The 18899-nt window shown below is 33.5% G+C and overlaps 1 protein-coding gene across 1 annotated transcript in view; it reads right to left on the reverse strand.

The window, feature by feature from the left end:
• The window catches only part of Syp (synaptotagmin binding cytoplasmic RNA interacting protein), a 128718-nt gene that overhangs the window by 92262 nt on the left and 17557 nt on the right, over window positions 1–18899 (reverse strand). The gene's annotated exons all lie outside the window — the stretch shown is intronic.

Below are 18899 nucleotides of genomic sequence, written 5' to 3' on the forward strand. Positions count from 1 at the left end.
AATAAACACCTGCTCAAAAATAATGCTCACAAGAATCCAAAGGCACAAATTAACTCAGCACTGCAAATAAGGCTTGAAGAGTATCTATCAGAATGTCTGATTTCATGTTCTAATTTACTAATGCAAATAATTTATAAGAACAGAATTTATGTCCTTTGAAGCAGCTGTAAATGAGTGTAATAGCACTTTCACTGGGAAAATAATACATGAAAGGGTTTGATAATTTAACAATACATAAAATGGAATATGGTACCTTTGATTATTTTTAGATTTTCTAATGCCATTTGGTAAGATGTAAGCCCAACAGTTTACTTTTATCAGAAGAATAAGATAACATAATCTGGTACAATTGTTGCCATTGCCAAAACTGACCCCTAATGAATTACCCAATGAATATCTAAAAAAAAAGAATTGTTTTCCATAAATTACTCCAAATAAGAATTTTAAATTGTGCAACCTCCATTGTATATTATGTTGCTAATCATTTAATTATGATAGCTAGGGCTACCAAAGCCTTATACAACAGAATTTTCTTCATAAGTCTAATGAAGAAGGGGAATTAAAATATCTTAACACAATCAACATAAAATGTCAATATTTCACAGAGGTATGAATGAAATAGTAACACAATAAATAATGGAAACCTTGTATGAGTAAAAACCACAATACCAAACTTAACCGAATCACACAATGTAGTAATTTCAATCCTTCAAGGCATGGTATCATGCTGAATATAATATGTATGACTGATAATAAAAATGTCTAACTCAAACCCCAAAGATACAAGTAGAATAATCTGATTCTATGAATGCCTGGTTTTATTTTGTAGCTCTTAAAGTTTCCCAAATAAGTTGGATCAAATATTTACCCAGCATGGAAAAGTTAATAGCTTTCAAATAAACTACCTTTTAAATACCTGAATTTTTACACAGTAGTCACTCTATTGGATACCTAGACATTTTTTCTGTAATCAAGCCACAGTCATCAAACTTCAGGACCATGTAAATTCACACATTCAAGAAAAAAAGTCAAGTTGCCTCTGAGGCTTTTAAAAATAAAGTCACTGAAAATCATCACATTATTAAAAGCATATGCCCAGATATATTCACAAGAACCAAAAGCTGGTTGTCCATTGTTATCGCCCAGTGAAATTATCCTAAAATCTTTTCTGATAACAGAAATAACAATGCAAACAGAATCTGGACTGGTGTTTGTATTTCTTATTTTAATACCCTGCAAGTAACCGCTTAAGTATGTGGATGTATTGCAGATGAGAACTCTCTAAATAGCAGACTGAGACATTTGCCAGATGAAAGTTTGGAAACTGTTCAGCATTTAACCATAAGCTTTAAATCCAAAAGAATTTTGTATGCACATTTTACATGCTACCAGACGACAAAGTTAACTCAACATTAGATCGATAGACACCTCAAAACAACAATCAAGACCTAATCAATGGATATCTCCAAGTTCTACCTACTGACTGGTTTAAAAATTTGATCAAGTTTTGAAATGGGGTAAAAAAGATACTTGTGAGTCAATAATACATTTATTTATGTAGTACTTCATACCATGTACACGTAGAACAATTAGGTTCCAAATTTCATTTTACCCACAAGCAAAAAGGGATCAGAATAACATTATCCAACAATGCTTGGGGGGGAAGAATTTTTCTTTTTTCATTCCAAGTAGCTTAGCATGTTACCCTCGTCTCATTTAGCTTTACTTGTTGTCCTTGTAATCTACAAATCCTCTTATATGGTGGAAAAGTATAACTCACTTAGATGACATAGTGCATGTACCTGTAGTAATCATTGCTTGCATTATTTGAATAATTTAACTATGCATACCTCGTAAATAACAATTAAGAATTAATTTTTGATGTTACATGCATGGTGTGAAATTACCCCCTGCCACACACCCTAGCAGTGGCTAGCAGGGCACCCTGTAGAAGTAGAATAAAAACCTTTTCAGAAAAATACAACGTCGAACAGTCTGCCAATGACTTCCAATAAATTCTCAGTTAAGCACACTTATCACATAACATGATGTGATATTTAGATCATTGGACTAATACCCCTCTCATAAAGCTAACTTTTTTAAGGCTAAAATCATTTGTACTGGCATATTGCTTCTTTTAATGCCTTTATGTCAAAATTAAGTATAATAAATAATGGAAACAAAAAATTATATTTCATTATCTTAGAAAAAGGTCTTTTTTACTATTTTACTTAAATGGGGATTTCCTATTCAAAGGTCTACCAATATCCAATGAAAACATTCTATCATAAGATGCAAAACCACAGTTTTGAAGGTAGCTTTCAATACCTAATATGATAACAGTAGCAAGAAACAGCATCCACACATTCAATAGAGTTTCCAGGATTACTTTGTGTATTTGATCCATGAATCAAAGAATACAATATGTATTTCCACATAAAATATTTATTCCAACAGTCTAGGTATCCTCCTGTAGCATCATTATCAGGTTAAACAGGGTAAAACATAGGCTGAGATAACATGGCACTCTCTACCCTACAAAAAACTGCACTCCATTTTCTGTTTCTAAACACTGCAAAAATATAACTAAAATCTAAGTCTTCAAAAATATTTTTTAAGTTTTTTTATTTTATCAAGAAAAATGAAAATATGCAAGTTAAATTTAAAAAATAATTTATAGTGCTTCCTGTAAAAATTGCTCCCTACCAGTAGTGTTCAACCATTTTGTATCAATCCCGAGTTGAAGAAAAATAACCTTAAATTGGGAAATAAAAGTTAATTTAACACTTTATATTGTTTCTAACTCAAATAGAACATCATCTTTACAAAAATGGAGATACTTTTCCTTTTGCCAGTTATGGGCAGTTCTAGCTCATTTCATTTTTCAATAAAACTCAGAGGGTGGTTGGAAAGTGGGTAGTTGGACTTATGGGTAAGAGGAATAACCACTATTATTCCTCGGCTAGAGTTGTCTGGTGATTGCTCAAGTTTAGGGATGTAAGAAACCAATTCCCAAATTTCACAGTTTCAGAGGGGTTAGGTCACCCTCTTTGGTCTCGTTTTCCAGGTAAGCTGTTTTTCAAGCTGACATAAAGCTACCATATTAGAATATGAGGGCAATAATTCTTTAGAAGGCTACCTGGAGAGACTTAACTCATACAAATATGCTACTGGTAATCACTGATTTCAACTTCAACTGAAGAGTGTCTTCATACTTCCCCTTTCAACTCTTCCTAATTATTAGAATTTTACCAAACACTAAGCAAATACTGGTCACTTATCTTCCATTCTATTAATTTTTCTATTTGTCTAAAAGCTTCCATCCCAACACTGTACTTCTAATCCAAGGCTAATGAACTGCGTTGCTTGAAAATTGTTTAAAAAAGATCTACCATTTTCAAATTCAACCATGGTGCCACTTTAACAAGATAAGTGATACACCCACTATCACTAGATGCAACTGTTGAGACCAACTATAGTTCACAATTACAGTACTTGAAAAAACAGTAATGACTATAAAATTAAACCATCATAAGAGTAAACAAGAAAATGAAAAGTTACATTTAATTTTGCTGAATATTCCTCCTCTTGGGGCTTTTTTTGTCAGTGGACACTTCCAGTTAGTTAACCCACAGAATTTTCATCAAATAACTCGAGTTGACTCTTGATGAGAAAGGACATATCTCAGGGAGCTCTGACAAACCTACAACAATCACCTGAACTAAACCCTTTGATCCAGTTGATTAGTTTTTGTGACCAACCACTAGCTGTACTATAGCTGTAGTAATATACGTTTTATACTTTATTAATACTTTACTCTTTTTCAGAGTTTACTGCTAAACAATCTTTTCGTATTAGTGTGAGAAATATTAGCTAGTTGGAGGAGCAATTTTACTTTGTCTTCGAGTGTGCTAAGAATAATAAGAAAAAAGATGCCCACTAAATATTCAAGCAACGGTAATGTCAAGGAAACATGATCTATAACAGTAGTTAATTTCTGAAGTTTTAATAAAACAAAGTCAGAGTTATATCATTATCACATTACTCAAAGCACAGGCGCAGATAAAATTATTGGAACAGAAACCTGATATAACCACTGTTAACCATTGATATAGCCCAAAGTAAAATTTTCACTAATCCATTTATGTTTACAGTAATGACAAAGTAAACGGAACTGGGGGTGGTGACTTTATTGCATATAAAAACTCTAGCGTTAACAGGATTGAGTGATTCCTGATAATTTGAAAAGTGTTTGGTGTTTCATCATAAGTCCTGAATCCAAAAGATTCTTTCAGCAATGGTGATCTGAAAACTTCTTGACATCAACATGGAGAGCTCTCTCAGTAAATGTTGAGGAGTGAAAGGCATTTACTAAAATTTTGACCATTGTAGCCACTCAGTTGTTGTTTGACTATGAATAGATTAGGTCGTTGTAAGGGTTTTAGCGAAAACAGAAAAAATTGTGCATGGTCATTAAATATTTATTTTTGAAAGGCTATATGCCTAAAATGTTAAATACTTTGTAGAGTGGCCTACAACATTATTTACGACCCAAGATTTTTGGGCAGCATAACTTCAACGTGGTCCTAACATCTTTGCTGGAGATGAGCATTCAGGAAGGCCAAAAACTGCAACAACCACTGATAACATTGAAAAAGTTCACCAAATTGCACTGAACGATTGCTGAATTAAGGTTAGAGTGATAGCATAGCCTACGGGCATGTCAAAACAATGCATTTGTCATATATTGACTGAAGAATTGGACATGTGTACGCCCTTCACGCATTGAGTGCTATGTTTGCTCAATTTGGAATGCATTGGAATGAATATTTTCTTAGGCCCTTACTAGCATTACTTGATAAGCTGATGGCAGAAATTGCAAAAACAGACTGCATTTAAAGAAGAAAAAAGTACTTTTCCATCAGGACAACACACCTTGTGGCACTTTGGCAATTGCCATGGCTAAAACTCATGAATTGCTATACTGTATAGTATCCGCCGTCACTTTGTGGAAACGATTCATAATGAATAAGAATTACTTAATTTTTCCACACAATCTTTTATTTTTACGACCGGGTTTCGACGAGGATCGTCATCATCAGAACCTGATGATGACGATCCTCGTCGAAACCCGGTCGTAAAAATAAAAGATTGTGTGGAAAAATTAAGTAATTCTTATTCATCATGAATTGCTCTTTGAATTGGTTGACCACAGCATAGAGTATACACCCCTGCATTCACCTAATCTGGCCCCAGTCACTTTTCCCTATTTCCTGATTTGACAGAGATTTTCAACTAAAAATGAGGTTATCCAATATGCAAACACATTTTGCTGAGAAAGATGTCAACTACTGTTTGGAACAGTTAAAAGTGAGTGAATCACTGGAAAGAGTGTATCGACTAAAAAGGAGTCTACGCTGAAAAAGTAAAAATTTCAAGACAAATATTGTTTTGTTCAGAAACTTTGACTACTACCCATGTATGTGGTGCATTCTATAAGCCACAAGACAACAAAGATAATCCAATACTAAACCAGGAAATCAAGTTTCAAATCCCAAAATAACTATTGCTATATTATAACCAGTGGAGTTTAATGTCCAATCTATTGATTGGAGCAAATGCTAATGGATGCATGATGAAGCACAGATAATTGAAATACAAGAATAACAGAAACACAAAGAAAATATAAGACTGCACATAATTGGATACATACTGACACTTCTCCTTCATTCCTTATGATTAATTCACGTCTTAGCAATGTAAAGTATTTTATTGGTTTAAAGCTACTTTTTAAGGAGGAAATCATATTTTTACATGAATACAATAGTGTAGTATAAAGTGAATAGCAGACTATCTTCAACTCAGAAAGCTAAACCAATAACACAGGAAGGAAAAAAAATAGCTGGCAAAGGACGAAATTGAAAAAGGATGGCGGCATTGTATTCTTTTTCTTTTCATGACACCAAATAAAATAATTGTCTATATGGTAAATGATTAATTTCTTGCAATGTAGAGCTTTGATTTTTCTCACCTCATAATATGAAAATCTCATGGGATATGAATGTGACAGAAAAGATAATGTTGCATTTAAATGTTTAAAGAAAGAGAAGTATATGCTAAGTTTTTCCTAAATGAGGTCTGATATATATGTAACATTTAAATTTTTTTACTAGTTTAGAGAAAGGGCCTAAAATGGCTTTAAATACATTTTGCAGAGGTGAAAAACAATATTTTCAACTGAGAGGAAGATAAAAATTCTGGAATAAGCCAATTCTGATTACTGAATCTGTATTGATCAGGTGAAATACCTAAGATTGAAGGCCTCCACACAAAACACAATCGTGAAAAATCACAATTCGATTCAGTAACATGCAAACCAGCATGGGCATTTATCTTAAATGAGAAAATGTCAAGAATTTCAAGTATGAAGAATTACTGAAAGAGATGTTTTTAATTGATAGTGTTAAATATAGCCATGAATGGCTCCATCATAAGAGAAAAAGGATTGTACAATCCCACAATTTTGGGAATGGAAGATTTCACAGTATCCAATGGTTGGTTGGTAATAAGTTTAAAAATAGACACAATCTTGTATAAAAGGCTGTATGCAGTGAAAGAAAAAGTGCTGATGTCAAGATTGCAACTGGGTGGAAGGTATAAAAATTTAATATACTTCTTGAAGGATATAGTCCAAAAGTTGCTTTAGATGCAAATGAGACAGCCAGCAGAAACACTACGCTTCAGAGAGGAACAATGTCCTGGAAAAATAGTCCTTGACAAACAAAGGCTTAATGTGTTACTGATCCCAAATGCAGAGGAAAGGGAGTAGCTTCAGCCACTGGTGGTTGGTATTTCAACTGTACTGGATTCTTTACACACCATATATAGCCATGGAAGAAAATTAAGGATTTTTCAATTTCTTGTATAACTGCTTTAGAATGGGAAAAAACATTTCCAGGTGTAATACACTCAGTTGATTCATTACCGTTAATCCTTTAACTTACATGGTTACTGCAGTTTTTAACCCTTAAACTACTGCCAAATTTGTGAAAACTCAAATGTTAAATAAATGTTTTGTCTAGCATAATTTAAGGTCTATTATATCAACAGTATTACTGGATTTCAAGAACAATTTGCAGTTTAAAGATGTATCTTAAAAGAGGGAGTAATATTTATCAAAGGATTTTCCAGCAAAAAATGACAAGGAAAAAGGAAAGAGGTTTACGAACGGTCTTCTTCGAACAAACTTCATATTGTAACAATCATTTACTTAAACATTATTAAATACTGTGAAATGCATAATGGCATATGTGAACTTGATTAAAATATTATTTATAAGGCATGAGAGTATTCCCCGAAGTAGCCTTAAAAAGTATTGAGGATGTTGGGAAATGGTTCATGTGGCTCTTAGTCACATTAATTTGTGTTGTCAAATTTGTGATTGTTGATTCCCTCACTCCTAAACAAGCATATGTATACCTCGCTGGGACACTCATTCTTGGCTTGGTAGCCACTGAGAAAGAAGCTTGCTACCATTGGATGTTATGATCAAGTGCGAAGTTCAAGCAGTTATTTGGTTTCTATAATGCAAAACACATTGCACCAATTTATATTCAACACCAATAGACAGAAATGTACAGAGTCATGTATGGATGTAAAAACAATGTCATGGGTAGTGAAACCTGGCCATTCCACTTTACACCCAAGGCTTGCCTTAACAATCATGCCAATGGGGGAATCTTCACTGAAACCAACAATTCAAACAAACAAAGCCTGCCGGTTAAGTCATGACAACCGAGTTTTGGGATCGTAAGGAGGTACTGTTGGTCGTCTTTAGGCCTGCTTGAAACACAATGAACATTGACAGGTGCTGTGAAACACCAGAAAAACTCACACCAACATTCAGAACCAGACAAGAGAATGTTGTGCAAGGCCTTCTACACAACATGCTCGCCAACATTGTGCCCATCAAAATGTCACTCTCCTGCAACAGTTGAAATTGAGAATCACCGCCAACCTACCCCATAGCCCGGACTTGACCACCAGTGACTACCATCTGTTCCGTAAGTTGAAAGAACAATTGGCCAAAAGCCTATGTGAAAAATGACGTTCAATGCTTTCTGTAAGATATGGGGTAACCTGAGGAATGGTGTAAATATAAAAGAAAATAAACTGATTTTTGTGTTTCTAAAAAAATTCATTCATTCAATGGTTGGTCAACCCTAAGATTGTTTGACTGTAGCCCTCCATCCTATGCTATTTGATGCTAATTGGCTTGTTTCCTGATATTTTTTGCAATGTACTTTCTACTAATCTAAAAAAAATGAGACATTTTTGGAATAACCCTCATATGTAATGACTTTGAAAAGTACATTTCACCACATCAACTATAGTTTGGTCAAACATTTCTCATGCAAGTCTTTGGTACTTGTACTGCAGGAGCTATTAATCTATTATTACTATTATAAACACAACAAATAGCTTCTTTCTGCAATTGAGTTATTTAATACCAAATTTTTATGCTGTATTTTACCTCATCTAACCCCATTTTAAACTTAAATGCTTAATTATATTTAAATATATTTAAACCTCGATTTTAATTTCCGAAGCCCTTTGAAGTTTCCTTTACATAAACTATATGTGTCTTCCCATCAATGGCGTGCACTTCCTCTTACCTATGACTCCTAGGTAGGAAGAAGCTAATAGTGTATACAATCTATTACAAGAAATAATTAAGGAATATCCTGGAAGGAAACATTGGATAATGACATGTGATTGAAATGTGATGGATGGCAAAGAAAGAGATGTTAGTTAAGTAGGGTAAATAACCACAGAGAGAAAGCAGTTCATTTCTGCAGAATACAGGTCTTAATGAATGAACACAATTTAAACCCCACAAAATCCATACATATACATGGAAAATACTCATAGATTTAGAAAGATATGACTATAGACTTTATTATGGTTAGGCAAAAATTTAGGAAAGCCATACTTAATTTTCTATTTCCTGGAGCATATGAGGATTTAGAGTATAACTTAGTAATGAAGTAAGGTAATCACATTCAGATGGATAAAATAGGGAAGGCAGTTGAAGTAATGGAATGTAGAAGCATAAACTAGAATGACAAGAAAGGAGTAACAGCAGGTTGTAGAGAGAATGTGTGTAAGAAAAGGGAGCTGTGTATTAAAGAAGAAAAATAGATGTCAAAAATAGAAAATCAAAAACTGCAAACAAAACCATAGGAACAGTAGATAAGAAAATGATAACGAACCATATATTAGAAACAGGATGATTAGAATTAGAGGGGAGGAAATACAATTGAAAAACTATTATTATTAGACAAAGTTATATAAAAGGAAGTATAAAGAATTGAGCAATAATTTGGAGAGTGAGACTTATAGAAAAACGAAGCGCAGTGGAAGACAGGGCGAGGATGTTGGAAGTTTACAGAAGAAAGGTGATAATAATGACTGGCACAGGAAGGTGAAACCACTGAAGAAATCTACATTAAATATTTGTTATATTTGAATTTAATATTGATATCATATACTACTATTAAGTGAAGCCTGAAACCATACCGTACAAAAACAAAGCAATGCTAGGAAGTTAAGAAGGGAAAATCCATGGAAACAACACAAGTTAAGAAAATTATTCATTGAACTGAAAAAACAAAAGAGAGATGGTAGGAATAGAATCAATTAATTAGAAGGACTACACGGTAAAACCATTAGGCAAGGTTTACATGGATAATATAATGTAAATGAGGCTAGCCTAGGTCCAGACAAACTTGACAGTGAGATAGATAGGACATTACGGAAATTGAACCGAAATAAGGCTGTGCGGGTATATAAAACTATGGTGGAACAACTGAAGGGCTAAGGAAAATTTATGAGGAAGAGCTTACATGACCTAATTCATGGAATTTCTGATGGAAGAACTTGGCTGAATGACTTCATCAGATCAATATTAGTTCCAATGCAAAATAAAGGAAAGGTATTCTGTGAAGATTACAGAAAAAAATTTAATTTCAAACACAGCAAACAATTACATAGGGGGTGATCATTTTGGGCTCAGAAAGGGGAGAGATGCATGATAGCATAGCAGTAATGAAGTAACTAATACAGAAAAACATGAATTTCAATCATTATGTATTTGTCCATAAGATAGATTTCAAGAAGGCATTCAATAGAGTGAATATGGCAGCATTAATGAACATGCTACAGAAAATAAAAATATATTGAAGGGATAGGATATGTATCTGCAACCTGCACAAGTCTCAGACTGCTCAGGTGTGCGTGAAAGGTGGAAGAGCCAGGATGGAGAATGGTAAAATATGGGGTGTAATCACCAGTGCTTTTCAAAGTATGTGTGTGGGAAATGATTAGAGACATGCGAAGAACTGGAAAGTCAGGGAAAAATTCATTTTATCATTTAGGCTTGCGATTATCAACCTTTCGTGTATCAGTCCGCACACACTTGTGGTTTATTGAATACTTGCAAGAGGAAGAGTATACCCATCTTGAACTGTTTTTCCCCAAAATGGTCAAAATTGTAAGGAAATTAGAAGATACATACATGTAGACAAAGAAGCTTTCACAAGGAAGGCATTGATCAAAGGGACACTGAGTAAGGGTATTAAGAAAAGGCTTGTTAAAACTTGGGGGTTGGTTTTGAGCAGCAAGAAAACATGGTCATTGAAGACGATGCTAGACATATATTGTAGGATTTTAATAAATATGGGTGTGGAGAAGGATGGAAAAGATGAAGTAGAAAGAATGGTAAACAAATAATGGGCTCAGTATGGTGGGAGAAGAGATTATTGAGAGATATCATAGGGACACATATAATGTGAGGAAAGTAAGCTGGGAAAATCCATGCAAACAAGACAAGTTTAGAAAACTATTAATTGAACCCAACAAAACACAGACATGTAAGAAGCATACAGAGCATTTTGATTGGCAATGGGATGCTGAAGACTGTGATAGAGGGGAGAATTATAGGAAAACAAGGAAGGGGCAGGAATAGGAAAAGGATGTTGGATGGAATGAAGGGAGGAAGGAAGTATACAGAGAAGATGGGTTTAGTATATAATTGGATGTAGGGTTGTGTTTGTTTAAAGAGACATGTAAAGGTATCATTGCACCACTGAATAGCATGTGTTTATCTAAAACATACTTAGATGGTAGAATGCCAATAATTATTAAAAGGTAACTTGATTAGCAGTTTATACTTATTTGGATTCTTTAAATTCAACTTAATGATATAAAAATTTGAAAATCAATTAGTTTGTTTGATACATAATACCACGGTGAAATGAAGTAAGGGCTATAATTTTTAGCCATATTACTCGAGAAAAATTTCCCAATCGAACACATTGATTTTTGGAAGCAAAAATGTTTTCTTCCATAGATGGCAAAAGAGGTTTGCCTGTGAATTAATATTTCCAATTGTTCACTTCCAAGAGGAGTACAACATATATTCATTTTTCTCTAGCTATTATATCATGTACAATTGTATAGTATGATTTATCCTAACAGCTGAGCAGACGCTTTGCACATCTTAGAGAGCTACTACAAAATTAGAAGTCTTGGATCATCAGAAGTTGTAATCCCTTCCATAAAAGTATTGCAAATAGAAATTATTTGCAGCTTCAGCATAATTTTATATTTCTCATTTATGGAAGATTTTATTGACTTTCCTGCCGCAGTTACTTCACTAGAGGGGAGCAGAAAAGGTGGTTTAGAGGGATTTTTTCCATCGTCCACAAGTTAGTTCAGGCCCACACTGATTGTAAGACGTCCCACAACAAATTTTTTCATATACATTTCAGGAAGAAATTTCCCTTTCTCTTGTGGTAGCAGTAATGTAGATTTGCATCAAGCATAATTGTCATGCAGTAAGACAAAATTATTTTCACATACCTATTTAAACCTTTTGGTAAATAATTCCCTATTTGCAAAATCTTCACCACCACTGAGTGTGGATAGTTTGATAAGTTTCCAACCTAAAACAGTATGAGGCTTTTCCTTCCAACTTATTTTAATTTTTCATCTCTATTTATTGAACTTAAAATTAAACCACTTGGCTTTTCCACATAGAAAAAATTTTTTATTTATGACCTAAGTTTCATTATGGTATAACATCATCATGTAAAAATACAAGTCAAACACAGTATATATAATAGCTCTGGAGGGAGGGAGGAAAGCAAGAATTGGTTGAGGTAGGAAGGGTGTAGGAGGAGGATTGGTAATATTGATAAATTAGCAGGCTGGGAGACGGAATTAATACATTGTTGAAAAAGGTTTTGCTTGGCGTCGATTAGTCAGCAGAGTAGTGGGGGAATGGATAATGTGAACGGCACTGGGTAATTAGGTGATTAAGTAGCAGCCTGGGAGGGGTTACTACATTGTTGAAAAAGTTTTGCTTGGTGTCAGTTTAGTTGGGAGATGGGGGAGGAAATTACAATGACGGGGAATGTGAAGGGTAAAGAAATTCATTGGTCCGTTAATATATCATCATATTGAGTGGGTTAGGGTTTCTAGGATATACAAAGCTGATAAACATAGGTCCTGAGAATCTAAGGGTTAATATGGCTATGGACTACCCAATTGTGCGGAGCACTTCAAATCAGCCTAACAAACGGCTATTATCGGTTAAATATGGTAGATATTCCGGCATTTCCAATACCAACTTGATTTTAATCAAGCAGCAAAATTATATTTTTAAAAGCATTTCTTCTGGTACGAGCACAAAAAGGAAACCTATTCTTCTTGCCATCCACTCTTCCCATTTCATTCAATCCAATTCCACATCTACAAATTATCAAATGCTATGAATGGGTTCACCAAGTCACACTTAGTGCAAACAATTGAACAACGAACACACTTTGAACATCTTTCAAAATTTCATCATTCCTCCAACTCTCAGCTTTGAAAACCCTTGCTAATTTGGACCCATTTAATCAGCACATATGCTTAGCACACATAGGAACCTTGGCATACAGTGCTGGTGGTTTCTCATGGGGTTACAATAAGCACCGTAGAACATATTTTGACAAAAAATCTTTTCCATGCAAGTTTCTTTGGACATTGATGAAAACAATATTTGAGCTGTTTATTTACAAATTGGCCTAAGTCCACTTATAGTTAAATTGAGATATTTATGGGTTTGTATTTCAATGCAATTAAAAATATACCTACAAGATACTAATGAGTCATGTAGAGAGCAATGAATCTTAAGGAGTTAAATTTATAGTTCCTATTAAAATAATGGCAATCATTAAGTGAATAATATGGATTTCCTTAAAAAGAATGGAGTTAGGCCACTTTCAAAATTAACAACCAGATTCGTAATGAAATTTATAGGAGCCCAAGTCCATTCAATATAATTTAAGATGAATTCCAAGAAACTGCAGGAGATGCTGCCGCAGTAACTTTAAATTGATTCATCCGCTAATATGCATTTCAATGCAAAAATTTTAGAGGGTAAAAATCATTTTCCCTGACCGGGATTCAAACCTGGATCCCTCCAGCCAGGCTAAAGCACTCGGCCGGATATCGAGGGACCTTGGTTGCAACTGTTGCATTAAATTTAGATGCTTCAAATTGAAAAAAAATTCTCAATTCATTTTACATAACTAAACACTTAACACACAATTTGCAAAAACATTTATTCGATTCAAAAACATTTTTTAACTACAGAACACTCAAAATTACAAAACTACTTACTACTCATCTACATTCTGTGGGTGTGAAAGGGATTCGAAGAAATCATGATGCTCCGGTGGTATATATCAAAATAGGTCAATTCGGTCCCTGAATTTTACTGTTGTAATTCATTTGACAATTTTATAAAGCGGTATCAATACAATATTTTCAAATTTTCTTGGCCTACCCCGCAGTGGTTAAAAATTAAGGACTTTAAAATTTTCATTCTCATTCATTTATGTCTTATAGAAAATTCTTAAGGTTCATTTCTGACTAAACGCACCCAACATATTTTTAACCAGTTTATTTATTCTCTGCCAGAATTCTTTACCCTTTTAAAAATCGTGTCTTCTAATAATTTTGTTGATACTTAATCTTCTTGTGTCATTTAATATACATAAATTTGTTACCTGTCCAACACTTTTTGATAATATTTTAATAATCTTGGGGCCAACAGTAAAAAAGTTTATAATGACATTTCTACCATACCAAAATCTCTACCATTGGGTAAAAACAAATGTCCTGATATTAAATATTTGTCAACTATGATTTACACATTATTTACAAAATTTGGACAATTTTTAGCCACATTTAAGCTACTTTTTAATGCTTCAATTTTGCCCTGCACATAAAGCTATGTGTATTTCACTTAACTTTTTAACCAGTTTTAGGATGTATGAAGCTATTACTTCATCTCTTGATGCAATACCTTCATCCCATATGTACAAGTGAAAATTATTGTTCTGGAAACCGGGAATACCCAAATTAGGAATGGACATATTGCGTTTATAAAATGCTACTGAGGCAGTCAATTTTGGATAAGGTAAGCAAGTCAAATGAAAAAGCGAAATAATAATCTGAATTACGTGATCCATGTTCCTAATCCTATTTTAGTGAATTTCCAGCTGATTCTGCTAGCCTTAAATGGACATCGTGTTCTTCTCTATACTTATTCCTTCTTTCATCATCATTCGATGCTTTAATTTTGATGTTTAATAGGTCCCATTTTTAGCATGTATCTTCCTGTAGTTGGTGGAATTGTAAATTAAAATCTCACTTGTCCACTCATTTATTCTCACTTGTCAAAAGCCTACTCATTAACAGCTTTTATTTTATTTTCCTTGCAATGAAGCATGTACAAATTAAATATTTTCCTAAGGATATCAGGATGCAGGTATCTTCTATTAGGATTACGAGATCTGGTATAATGGGATTCAAATTTAGGAATACTTACAATATAATTTAAGACCAGTTTCTTCTCTTCCTTAGAATTTTTCTTGATGATCCAACCATATGCTCACATTTATTTCCCACATTTACAGAGTTTAATACACATTTTTAGTGTCCTTTACTTGAAAGGTAGCCAAGAAGAATTTCTTACAGACGGGAGCTTGTGAGAAAAACAAATTTTGCAATTTTCCACAGATATATTTGTAATGCACAAGGCGTTTCCGTTCATCAAACCATCTCCAGGTACAATACAAGATTCAACTAGTGATCCAATATATTTATAACTTTTTCAGGAAGAGGGGGGGGGGAAAGAGTGAGGAGTTAGGTAGGCAGGAGCAAAGAGGGGAAATACGGAAAACCCTAAGAAACAGGAAAACTAAAGAAATGGCGAGGTAAAAAGAGGGGAGAGAGAGATAAGCCCTTGTGGCTATTATTTCAGAGAACAGTGACAGGTACATTGTATGAAGGGCTGTTGTTGAATATAGACAGGAGCTTTTCCATTTTGAAATTTGAAAAATAACTCCAATTTCTTGACCAACCTCTATTTTTTTTGCCTTCATGTCATAGTTTCGATAGCTTCGTTAAGATTTTTTTTGCTTATTAATATCTCCAAAATACCTAAACTTCTAAAAATAATTTTAGATTTCTTCTTCTTTGTATTTTTTTGTGCAAGCTTTTCAACAACGGCAGTCTTTGTTTTGGGGCAATATTCCCAGTACAGTTACAATATTTTCTTGAATTCTGTTTAATCTGTCATCCTTTTTAGATGCATGTTTCATCAATTATTTCTCCATTTTTACTTGTATCTTCATCCCATGATGACGAATATTGCCCTATAATTCTCTTCCTTGGTCAATTTTCTTTGAAATCATTGGCTACTAGTTCTTCTTCACTATCTACACTAAATGGTCTTGTCCTTTTGTTCTTCCCCCATGGGTGAAATAATTTCTAAAATTTAATACTAAATTTTAAATTTTATATTTAATTTGTTTAACTGCATTAATTAAACGTACTTATTAATCAACTAATGCAATTGTCCAAAAACTGAGGTTAACTTGTTAAATACTAATTAATTATAATTACCTTTACCACTGCCTTTGGACATTATCAATAATTTGTCCTAATTTAAGTATAACTGGACTTAGGCCACTTTCAAAGTAAACAGCTCACTTATTGAACTAACTCTGAAAACTTAGAACTTGAGTGTCCAGAATTATCATACCTACTCGGAATATAAGAAATGCTTTATTTATAAATAACTTGAACATGAAGCCACGGGCAACCGGAAATAATAGACAAATTGACTTAGGCCACTTTCAAAATAACCAGATCATTTAACTGATTTAATTATTTTCCAGTTGTAATGAAATTTATGTATCGCCAGGACTAAATGAAGTAAATTTTACACTTTTTAATAAAATGACATACATTTCTTAGTCTAACAATATTCTTTTCATGAAAATAACAAATTCTTTCAATTTGCTTTTGCAACATCCGAAGGACATACGTAATTCATTATGCAGAAAAACTTCACAAACACTCATACATAGAGAACTGCACTGCAATTTGGGATTGGTTGTGGTAGTATATAAGCAGGCAATTCTTGTGATAAAGGTCTGTCCACTGACGGCTGACAGCAATGCAGTTGAACCATCTTACTAATATAAAACTCTGACAACTATTTTGTAGACCTAAGAACACATCACGCCCAGCCAGGACTGATTAAGGGCTCTATATTGTTTGGATAATTATGGTAAAAATAAACTTAGTAACTTAGACTATATGTGATTTGCATATACTCCTCTGGATATTTTTCAGATCAAAAAAGTTGATTTTACGAAATAATTTTTTTCACCCACAGATGGCAACGAGGTGTGACTCAGAATTTAGATTCCATTTCTTTCACAAACATGACGAGAACAAACTGTCACATTCTTTCTCTAAATATTACATAATCTACAAACATACATTTTGAATTATGCCAAAACCTGAGCGGACGCTTTGCACATTGTACACAGTTACTGCAAAATATGTCTTGGATTATTTAATTAAGTTAACAATAAAAGTGCTTCACTTTTTTGATAACTGCCACTGCACAATTCAATACCTTCAAATTATTTTTTTAAAGAGTTATCTATTTAGGTGCATCAGTTTTTATTCAACTTGTGTTCATTACACCTGGTAAAATCAAATTGTATTTGTCCAATGCATCCGTAAAATTGCGAGCCCACAAATGACACAGCGATGAAGAAACTGGCGGAATACATATGAGGCTTACAATAGTAATTAAATTCAGTAACAGCTGTAAGGAGAAATGGTTTGGTCATGCCGGGCATAACCACCAGTTTGGCATAAAATTGCATCCACTGATGGTTATATGAGATTTACTTTGTGTCTATGCAATCTCTTTGAAGTTTCAACACACTTAAGGTAGGATAAAATTCATTTGCGTTACATAACATCAGCACCTAGCTTTGAAATTACAATACAATTCTAATTGAGCAGTACAATCTGAACAAGGAAATATTTTAATACGATTTACTTCAATAGATTATATCATGAAATCGTTAATGATTAATACCTAACTAACTGACCACAAGAACAAAAACAAACTTACACAGCACCATTTATTTCTCAACAGGCTTATTTTATCAACTGAATTCAGACATTTACTATACTGCTACCGTCCAATTAAATCTTGAGAAATTCAATTGCCATACGTTTTGTCAACTTCATTTTGTGCCATGAAACCCTACTCCACTTCATTCCTTTGTTTACTCATTGCTTAAGCTCACAGATTCCAATCTTGTATATTTAAAAGGGTATAATGCGGTATCAAAGAATTTAATTTTATTTAATGCTATTTTAAAAAAGTTTTGTGGTGCTTGGAAGAGAAAAACATGGATAATCTGAAAAACGGATAATTCCCTCAAGGATTCCAAGAGTTTACTGTAGTTTTTATTTTGGAAATCCAATTATCAAATTTTAACTTCACTAAGGGGGATAATATTCTTGATTTGTTCACATGAACAAAACTTTCTTCTAAAAGAATTCTTAAATATAGAAACTATTTTAGGAATTAGTGACCATCAAGAAATAAATACCAAGTTCCCTAACCAAGGTTCAAAATAAGAAGCCTAAGAGAAAAATTTATAGTTTGAAGGAGGGGGCTATAAAGACTTAAAATACGTGTGAGAGAGTAATTTGCAAGTTTTAAAGAAGATATGAAACACAGAAATACTGATACTTGGAATCACTTCCCTAACATTACATGCACAGTGGTCAGCAAGTTCAGTCCAAGTAAATTTATGAATTATACAGGAAACCTGGATGGTACCAACTGAATGTTAGAAAATCATTGAGAAATCGATGGCTATATGATATCAAGATAAAAATTTGAGGAATGTTATCTCTAAAGACAAAAAGAATGGAGATCACTTATGATTATAATACATCTTAGATGAATGCCAAAAAGGTATTTTGGAAAGCATTCATTGAATTCAAATAGAAAAGATGGCAGAAAATTTAAAAGAATAAGCAAATTACTTTGGTTGTATTAGAGAGAGGTTCAGGGATTTGGGTTTACAGTTAATTCACTCAAAAGCATTTAAGGCAAAAGGATAGCGAGCAGTTTGGAATGGGCTTACTAATATATAGGCAACTTATTAAATTCCTTCTTTCAATGCGTCTTTATTAATGTCTCACAGAATATATCTATGGCCGCTTACCAAATTGCTTCCTCTAACTGATGCCCAAATCGACTTTACTGTTTGCTGATTATATTTACCTTAACAAACCCTGAGGGCTTGATCAAATGTCGACTACATGTTAGAAATTAGTGTCGGATAATACACAATTTCTAGAAATCATATTTAAGAAATTGGTGCCAGAAAGTACACTGTATCCGGAAATCATATTTAAGAAATAGCTAGTAGATCACAATTTTTGCAATAATTGGAAAA

Source organism: Hetaerina americana, unplaced genomic scaffold (genome assembly GCF_022747635.1).
Source record: "Hetaerina americana unplaced genomic scaffold, ioHetAmer1.1.p SCAF_12, whole genome shotgun sequence".
In the NCBI taxonomy this organism is placed as follows: Eukaryota; Metazoa; Arthropoda; class Insecta; order Odonata; family Calopterygidae; genus Hetaerina; species Hetaerina americana.